This window comes from Benincasa hispida, chromosome 5 (assembly GCF_009727055.1).
Source record: "Benincasa hispida cultivar B227 chromosome 5, ASM972705v1, whole genome shotgun sequence".
NCBI classification, from domain to species: domain Eukaryota; kingdom Viridiplantae; phylum Streptophyta; class Magnoliopsida; order Cucurbitales; family Cucurbitaceae; genus Benincasa; species Benincasa hispida.
The window spans coordinates 56196894-56207953 of record NC_052353.1 but is presented as its reverse complement, the minus strand read 5'-3'; positions in this window follow the sequence as shown (position 1 = coordinate 56207953).

Below are 11060 nucleotides of genomic sequence, written 5' to 3'. Positions count from 1 at the left end.
AAAATATAAAGATCACTTATTAACCGATATTTAAACTTATTTTAAAGGGTAAAAAAATAATCACTTATTAATTTATAATTAAATACACTTTTAATTTTGATAATATTTTCATCAATATTCTTCTAACAATTTTAAACGGGAGATAAAATTAGGGTTTTGAGAGAGGTGGTAAATGTGGGAACCGAAGCTAAAGGAGAACCGCCGTGTCAGGCGGAGGTTGTCGGAGCTTTAATTGAAAAGGGGCCGTCGCAGGCTGTTGCCTCACGAGCACTTAATTAATAAGTACGTTACTCTGGAAAGTTTTCAATCAAATACAAAGAAGAATAATATGTGGTTCTTAAGATTTAGGGTTTAAGGTTTTTTTTTTTTCAAAAAAAAAAAAAAAAGTAGAGACAAAATCTCCCATGTTCCGTGGAAGTTGCGGCAAAGCCATTATTATTTATTATTGGCCATGAATTTACGTGTTTTTTTTCTTCTTTTTGCAAGTTCCATCAACTTCTTTCTCACATTCTATTTCTCTTGGTACTAGATTTTGACAATACACATTCATTTTCTTTATGTACCTTACTTTCGTCTTACTTCCTTCTCCTCTCCTTACAATTATTTCTTTTTCCACCTAAGCTCACGCGGATCCCGATTCGATGTATGAAAATGTAATCAAAGTCCCACGTTTTTTATAAAATATAAGGAAGGATCATGAATATACAAGGGGAAGATATACAATGTATCATCGATCTCTACTTGTACAATGATTTTGATGAACTAAAGGCAAGGTTATGAAGGTTTGTACATTGTTGTAGATGAACTTTGGCCAGATTGAATAAAGCCCATAATCAAGATTAAGATAAAACAAGAAAAAATGAGATAAAGTAAGAATTAATCTAGCTTCTTTAGAATTAGGAAAAACTATATTTTAATCCTAGGAGGGCTAAATCTTGTCTATAAATAGACCATTATGATTTCATATGAGGTATCTAAAAACTTTTGACTTCATCTGTATTATTTAGTTCTCCTTGCTGACTTAGGCATCGAATCATTCTTTCTTTGTTTTTACAGGTCCTCTCTTCCCTCAAGTTACAAATTGACCGTTGTTGTCACGTGGAGGTCATATATGTTTTTCCTTGGACAAAATTTAGCATCAATATATATGATTATAATGAACAAATATCATACTATTGTGAAGATATGCTTTTATTGGCCAGGTATGTTTTTCTTTGGCCAAAATTTAATATCAACATATATGATTATAATGAACAAATATCATACAATTGTGAAGAGATGTAATATGTTTTATTGGTCAGGTATGTTTTTCTTGACCAAAATTTAGCATCAACATATATGATTATAATGAACAAATATCATACTATTATGAAGATATGCAATAGGTTTTATTATCTATCAAAAAATGCATCTCTATTATTTATTATGAGATTAAATAAAAATAAATAAATTGGATAACATATTATTTAAGAACAAAACTTAACTATTGAATTTCTAATGGCCACAATTTTTTTTTCAAAATTAAGAAAGAGGAATGCAAAAAGAGAGGAGAGGTTTTTTCTGGGTTAAAATATTATTTTGATCTCTATAATTTGTTTAATTTTAGCTTTTATAATTTCAATAAATTTTAAATGTAATCCCTATTGCATATGTATTATTTATATATATAAATATATATATAGATATATATTTATTAGCATTTTCACTATATATTTTGAAATCATGTAGCATATTATATTTTTGAAAAAAAATTACTCTTTTAGTCCTTGAGTTTTAAGGAATAGATATATTTGGTCCCTATAGTTTTAATTTAGTCAGTTTAGTCATCGGTTATGAATAATAGGTTTAAAAGGTTTCGTTTTTATTAATTTATTATTTTTTATTATTTTAAATAAAAACTATAATTAAAATAGTAATTAAAGGGGGGAAAAAGGTACTTTTTCTCTCTCATCTCCCTTGCCAACCCACACCCTCACCTCTTCTTCTTCCTCTTTCTTCATCCCCTTCTCCTCCTCCATTAACACCATATACAAACACCATTATCATTATTTTTTTAAGATAAATACAAACACCATTATAAAATAACTTAATGAGGCTTTTTATGAAAAAACATAAAATCCCTTTCGGCTTCTCCTTGTCGTCTTAGCCATGGCCAAACTGAAGCTTTTCCTTTCATAAAGACAGATGTGCACTAGTTCTGCTCTAAACATATGAACTCTCACCATCTCGACTGAGGGACGGAATTAAAACTATATAGATCAAATATACACCTTCCTTAAAATTCAAGGACTAAAAAGATATTTTTTTTCTCTATTTTATTTCGTAAAAATTATTATTATTATCATCATTATTTAGCAAATTTTTATTAAGCTAACATTTAAGATTTATTAAAAATACAGAAATTAAAATGGATTGAAATGGAATAAAAACTACAATTTTATTCTTTCTCTTATAAGTTGTCAAAATTTATAGGGGGTGGCAAAGAAGGATTTATTCATAGTTAATTAGTTAGGAGACCAAGCTATATATGAGTATTAGAATGTGACTTAAAAGGATGTTGTTGATAAGATTGAGATTCTCACTACGCACTATTCCTCTTGAAATCTTTTCTAAGAAAGAGATGTGGAGAAAATGAGTGAAGGGTATAATAATTTATGATATTGAGACATAAAGTCAAATTACAATAAGGTTTCTCTTCTCTTGCCTACATAATTGCTTTCCTAAAGTGGTGGAAAAATAATGGAGGACACCTACATTATCACTCCTATAAGGATTAAGGTTAAATTGCAATTTAGTCCCTACAACTTTGACGTTTGTATCTAGTTGATCTTAAGTTTGGAAAAGTTCGATCTTTCGACTTTTAAAATTCTACACATTCACAGATCTGTTAAACACATGATTGAGAATATATGATTCTATTAGACATAAAATTCAATTTTATATTTTATAGATCTATTAGTTTTTAAAATTTATAAATTTATAAATCTATTAGATATAAAATTGAAAATTTGAGTAACGTAAGATCTTTTAATGATACAATGAGCCTTTCTCCTCTTATCTACATGATTTTCCCTAAAGCAATGGAAAAAAAATGTAGGACCTAAGATTTCAAATAAAGTTGACATCTATCTTTGACTTAATTTGTAGTAGTTTTCAACTCTTTCAAATCATACTACTTGATAATTAAAAGAAATTTTCATTTTAATTTAAAATCTCAAATATGTAATAAGATAATAGATTAAAATAGGATCATAGCTATGTACATTAATATAAATCAATTGATATAAAATTTATACTATCAATTTCGAAATCAAAAGTTTGATTCTTCAACATTACCTATTGTAAAAAATAATAACAATAACTTATCTTTTGTTTCGACGGTTAATTATTGGTTAAATGGAACATATTATAATGCGGAGGCAAATTTTTTGTAATAGAAATTTCGAATAAAGCATATAACCTATCAAAGAGAAAATTTTAGGCAGATTCAAGATATGACTTGTTATATACTTGAAATCTATTTATATAACACTTAAAACACCATATTCATGTTAATAGTAATAACCTTTCTATATTCTATTATAAGATGGATTTTTAATCTTGTAGTGCATACAATACAAATCTAAAATTTATATATGAACCAAATATATTCCTCAAAATGACTAACATATTCAATTACTATTATTATCCATCAACAAGGATAAGATCATTGTGTGACTGTATGCTAGGTTAAGTCCTAGAATTTCAAATTGATTGAATCTAGATATCCCCTATTCCTATCATCCTATCTTTTCAAGATAAGACAACCGACCCCTCTTTTATCCCAATAAGATGACCTACAACCTTAAAAAAATAATAATAATAAATAAATAAAAACACTAAACTTATAAGTTAACTTGTAATGATTTAGTCTCGTTTTTAATTTTGTAACAATTTAGTTCCTGAATTTTATTAGATAATAATTTAGTCTTTATACTTTGAAATTTATAACAATTTAATCTTTAATGTAAAAATAATTCATTAATATTTATTATTTCATAATGTAGACTTTGTATTTATTAAAAATATTAAGTCTCTAATTAGTTTATTAGTTTATTTATATAAGAAATCTCATTAAATCTTCACAATAATTTTTACGATAGAGATTAAATCGTTACAAATTTGAAATTACAAGGACTAAATTGTTATTCTAAAGTTTGGAAACTAAATATTATGAAATTTAAAGTACAAAGAGTTCAGGGACTAAACTATTTTTATCAAAACTCAAGAAGTAAAAGTGATTTTTTAATTAAATTTGAGCTTTTTCTTCACAATTTTATTGAGTTTAATTTTATGTTTTTTTTTAATAGACATATATACAATGTCTAATGAAACTAATTTTTTTTTTTTAATTTTATGTTGAATAGATCTTTGAATTATAAAAAATTTGAAAGTTTAGACAGTAAGTTTGACTAGTAACTAGTATATGTTTAAGAGTGATATTGAGTTAGTTAAAACCAATTTTGCATCGTTTAAATTAAAATCACTCTGATTTATATACCTTTAATCACACAAAATTAAATTAATGTATAATCTTACACTTTTAACTGCATATTTCATATTACTAAAATTGACTTTAGTTAGTTGGAAAACTAAAAAAATATTCCAAAGTTTTGAGGCAAGGCAGAACCGCCGTGTACGGCGGAGATTGTCGGAGGGTTTAATGGAAATGGGCCGCCGCAGGCTGTCGTCGCAGAGCGGTAGGGTAGTGGAAAGTTCAAATACAAAGAATGTGATTTAAATCCAAAAGCCAAGAAGGAAGGTGTGTGATATTCATAGGGTTAGGGTTTAGAGAAGAGACAAAGAAATTGCCCAACCAAAATTATTATTCACTAATACTTGGTGCATATAATCAAATTAAAATTAAAAATAAAATATTTAAGTGTATCTCGGAACAACAATATTTTCGTAGTCCATTCCAACTACACGTCGAAAAATATGGAAGAAGAAGAAATGAAAAATTAGGGTTTTTTTCCCTAGATTTTCTATGTAATTTTTATTTGATCCTAAATTTCAAAATATTATATATTTACCTTGAATTTTGACTTTAGTTTGTATTTTGTAGCTAGATTTCAAAATGTTACATTTTTATCGTTGAGTTTTGAGTTTTTTTATTTAGTTTCTAGATTTCAAAATGTTACATTTCAATCATTGTGAATTGAGTTTTGTTTCAATTTAGTCATTTAACGAGTTCAAGATTTACAATGTTAACTTTAGAGTAATACTTAGTACATCCCATTTTTATGCATCCTGCATCATACGCCTAAAAAGATAATTAAAATTTTTCAAAAAGAAAAAAAAATGTGTCACATGATAAATTGTGATGATAATTTGGTAGGATGCACAAAGATAGATACTTCAAGTGATGCACCTCGGTATTTTTCTCTTTAACTTTAATTTCTTTTCACTAAATTCTCATTTTAAGTCTTTGATTGATGTTAATGTCTATTAATAAATTTTAAAAAATAAATTAGTTTTTCATTAACTTTCATCATTATTAAAATGAATTAAGAAAAAGTTTCCATCATAATATTTCAATCAACTGAAAATAATGTGAAATACGAGAATGCAAATTAATAAAAACTCGAGAGTAAAAATACAATCATGGTTTAAAATTTCCATTGAAATATTAAAATATCGATGGCATTGGGACTATTTTTTTTCCAATTTCGAGAATATTTTGATTCTTTCTTTTGACAAAATTTCGAGATTTCGAGAAAATTTCAAGAAATTTCAACATTTCGAGAAAATTTTGATTTTTTAATTAACTACATTAGCTCAATTCAAGTTTTTCAATTTGATAATCTTTATTTTCATAGTTAATGTTATTTTCGACAAATGATTAAACCATTTTTATGTGTCACTTTTTTAAATTTCCAATTTTTCTCAAATTTTACCTTTATTTTCGACCCAAAACTTTCATTTTTAAAGAAATTAAATTTGAAAAAACCACAAAAAATAACATATATTTATTTTTAACCTCATTCAAACTTCTTCATTAAATTTCTACATTATTCCACCTCAAAATTGAATCGATGTGAGTTTTTTCTTTAACCATCTAAAACTTTCATAATTTTCACATCATTTCACCTCAAAAATATTCCTAAACTTTAAATTATTTTATAATTATTTTCCATCTCTCTTTCAAAATCTATGCTCTAGCATCAATATTTACACAAAAATTTACAATAGATATCCAAATATTGTTTTACTTTATGAATATTGCCATTAAAAATGGTAGTCTAATAAGTCACAAATAAAGTTTCATTAATTAATTATAACAATTTTCATGAATCTTTATAATTTTTTTTCGAAAATTTCATCGACATTTCAAACCTTGAATATAATATATTAAAATCTTAAAATCATATGAAAATCAAACTCACAACTTAATTTGAAAGTAAAATGTAAGATTGTATTTTTTATTAAGACAATATTTGAGATGCACCGATTTTTATGCATCATTTCTTATCACTCACATAAAAGAAATAATTAAAAAAATTAAAAAAATTGATACTCCATAAATTATAATTTGATAATTTGATAAGATGTACAAAAATAGATGCTATGGATATACTAACTATTTTTTTTATTTTTAATTATAATTGGGATTCGAATTTTCGATCTTTTATGTTTCTCTGTAGCATAGGAAAACGAATCGCATTCAATCCACACTGTTTTTGTACGATTCTTTTTGTACCCTCTGCCCCATTACTTCCCAATTATTTATTTCTCTGCCACCTAGGTTTTCACACTGATCCTAGCTACCAAATTTGTTTAAAATGTCGATCTAGGTAGAAATATTGATGTTTAATTTTACAAAAATATCGTTAAAATGTCGATATTGAGGAACATTTTTTAAAAAATCAAAAAAATAAATTTAAATCAGTAAATAAACGTCAAATGATTAGTTAATGTGTTTATTATTTATATTAGTGAATTTCGTTTTTATTTTTCATATTTCATGGATTTTTTACAATATTTATAAAAATATCGATTATCAAATCCAATAAAACGTAAAAATATCAATGGAAATATGGATACGTCGATGAAAATTTAGTATTGTGATTGCGTCTTTAAATTTTGAAAATTTTCTTTTTTACTTAAAAAGAATAAAAAAATGATCTTACAGTAAAATCACTAATTGACCCAAATATCGATTAGGTAGGAAAAGACAATGCAGAGGTTTAAACACAACTTTTTAAACTTTTTTTAATATCATTTAAAATCCTCCATCGATAAAAACTTAAATCGATAGGGGTGGGTAACTTTAATATTATATGAACTTACCTTTTTTCTTCTCTCTCTATGTACATAGTTTAAATAATTTCATATATGTATAAGTTTTATACATTAGTTTTATAATAGCATGCCATGCATGAATGGAGCAAAGAAGGGGAGAAGTGGGTAATTTGCCTTGATGGTCTTTAATACCAAAAGTAACACATATAGAAAAGATTTTAAACTCTTATATCTTAACTCTGCTCACACAATTATTTATTTATAAAATACGACATGACCTTCCTTCTAAGAAGTCGAATGTTTGATTTCTCATCTTGTAATTATTGTTCTAAAATAAAAAGAAAATTTAGTGGGCTTAGCTCAATAGTAATTAACATGACTTTCTTTTCTAGAAGTTGGAGGTTGGACAAAGGTCATATCAATACCACTGAGTCAAGCTCACTTTGGCTTTCACCCCACGATTAAAAAAAAATTTAAGTGGATAACATAGTATATTAAAGATATACAATAGTTGACTTTATCAAGTATCATACGATAAGATTCACATCGCTCTTATAGATCTTCTAGGAAAAAGATATTGAGGAGGAGTAGATACCCAAATATAAAGTTTGTGATATTAAAGTCAAATTTTAGTAAGGTCGTCCTCCCACTTAGAAAATGCTCTCCTAAAGTGATAGGAAGAAATAATGGAAGATCTATCATTCCCAAATAAGATTAAAGTCCTTTACAATTGGACGTCCTTTTAGTAGTGAATCCTCCTACTTGATCCACTTTTCTAGCTAATTTCCTAAAGTGGTGGAAAAGAATGTAGGAGCTAACATCTCAAATAAGAATAAAGAGTTTTTTTTTATATATATATAGTTTGACTTAGGAACTTTTTGTAATATATTTTCAACTCTTCAAAATCTAAAGTTTGAAGTGAATAATAAAATTATGATATATGAATTGTCTAGCGTGTAAGGAGAGAGAACTCGTGGAGTTCCTATTTACATATGACATGTATCGAGTGGAAGATAGCTAAGCATAGTATATTGAATGTCAAAACGCTTTTTACAACTTGTCTAAAAAAAACGCTTTTTATAACATTATACATAAAAAGTGTACGTTACTTTATGTTGTCCCCTCAATGAAAAAAATGGTCTTGATTCCACAAGATTAAATGATGAAAAAGAATATCATTTTTATTGATATCTCTTATAAGGATGGAAATTATTGTAACAATAAATTATTTATGCCGTCCAAACTTTTTTTTAAGTGCAATAACTCAATTAAATACTAACTAAATCTAAACTAGACTAATTATCAATATCACATCTGACCTTTTATCAATTAAAAAATAAAAATATTTCATAACTCAAATCAAAAGTTACTATTGAGGATTTATTTTTACTTTTACGACTTAGAAAGGAAAAAATTAAAAGTATATTGTCATTTTAGAAACTATTTAGGAAAATATTATTGTTTTCAAACTATTTGTAAATATATATATATATTTTAAGGTCGAATTTTGAACCCTCAACCTTGCCCTTTCACTTTTCATTTGTAGTTCGAATTTTGAACTCTCGACCTTACCCTTCCTTTAACATTATTATTTTGAGTCTATCTAATTATCATTCCGGAGACCTTCCTCTATCAAAAGATGGTATTTCTAAATTTTCATAAGGTCCCCCGGGAATTCCTTCCAAAGCTTGTTGAATAATTTTTACGGATTTTGTCATCTTAATAAGTCTACTAAATAACAAGCTAATGAATCTCCTTCTTTTTGCCACTGAACTTCCCAATCAAATTCGTCATAACACTCATAATTATTTGATGTGTTAAAAGTAATTTTGTATTGGGAGAGAGTAAGAAAGGGGAAGAGTAAGAGAGAGAGCGAGAGTTTGAGAGAGCGAGATTATGAGAGAGCGAGATTTTGAGAGCAAGAGCGAGATTTTGAACGAGAGCGAGAGTACACTTCAATTTTTGGGTCATCCGTACAAATTTCTCTTTTTTTTCTTTTTTAATTATTACACATTCCACCTTCTTTTTTTTTTTTTTTTTAAATTTCCATTTATAAAAATAATTTTCTAAAAATAATTTATTATTTTATTTAAACTCTAAAAAGAATAAAATAAAAAATAATATCTCATAAAAATAAAAAAAAAATGTAAATTAAATATTCTCATTATATAAAAATAATTACAAAAATCAATGTGTCCCACAAGAGGACGTCGTCGATTTCGAGCTGGTTGTCGTCGTCGACTTCGAACATTGAGGTTGCTCGGGTTCTTCTTGATGTTGCTTCTGGTACCTCTGCAGGCACTTCATAATATAAATATTCATTATGCTCTCCACGACCCCGACCATGTCTATGCATGTATGAAGACGAAGGACCAGCCTCTGAGTCATGATGTCCTGAAACCAAATGCTGGATCATCATCATCGACAACATTAATCAGTTTGACTCTGCGTCTGCATCGTAGGGGCATCTCTTCCACATTATGTGCAACCTCATCAAACTCATCCTCTTCCCGAACAAGTCCTCTACGTCTAGGAGCTAGTGGAGGAACAATAGGTATAAAGTACATATAATGAATTTCCTCCATATAGCTTTGGTTGTCACTACATATAGCAAGAACCTGGTTCGGATCATTCGCAACCTCACGGAGTCTACTGTTGTTCGATCTCTGTGAATTATAAAACAATTAGACAATATTTAAAATAAATTTAAATTAAAAATAATTAGATAATATTCATTCATTTACCAGATGACCCACAGCTGCTCCCGGACGAGTGACGTAGCGCCTTGTGATATTATTATACCATGAATATATTCTGGAGTGACATCTGTGTCAAACTGTTCAAGAGGAACCCCCACTGCAATAAACCTTGCACGATATGCCATCGCCCTACCAAATGTATAAATTTTTCGGACTAATCTCCAGTCCTTAGGTCAGTATCATGCAGTACGGGTTCAGTATTACAAGGCGATGGGACATCCTGCTGAAAATCGAATTATCTCATCACCCTATCAGGAAGATGCCACTCACCAATGTGAAAACATATGAGAGGACTCATCATCCGCCATATGTTTTGACCATTCGTACAAAAATTAGGCAAAGTATGCATAATAATTTTGTACGACTCCCAAATAACCTGAAACACAAAATATTATATTAGAGAATATTAAAGACAAATACAATAAAAATGTGTATAAAATAATCAATTAGGTTCAGCGTAATGTACCTGTTCAGGTTGAAGCAGATCAAACATGTATCTATACTGGCTGATTACATGTGTGGCTGTCCTAGTCACACAAAATTTGTCTCTCCACCTAAATTTTTAAATTGATAATTTAGAATTTAAATTAACTATAGGCTCATCCAACTAACTGAGCGTCATTAACATGTTGTAGCTGTGGAGTCATTGTTGGAAATCGCTCCCAAGCCCATAGTTGCAAAAGTATGAGAGGCCTAGCTATCTCTCGAACCTCAAGTCTTGTTGCTTTGCATAGTTATCTATACAACTATGCCCAGCATGCTCCACCCCACGAATACCGTCCCGCATCATGGAGGTTAGCTAACAGTGGCAGGAACATCAAGTGAACAAAATGACTTGATTTATCTGAAAACAGACTTCCACCCATCATTTGTAGTATATATGCTCACGCATATCTTATGACGGTTTCCTCGTCTACATCATCTGTGAGCTCACGAAATTGTATTCCTAACCATATTAAACTTAACCTCGATCCTTTAATCTCGTCGGCAGGTGGGGTCACATCGAGGTACAGTTGAAAA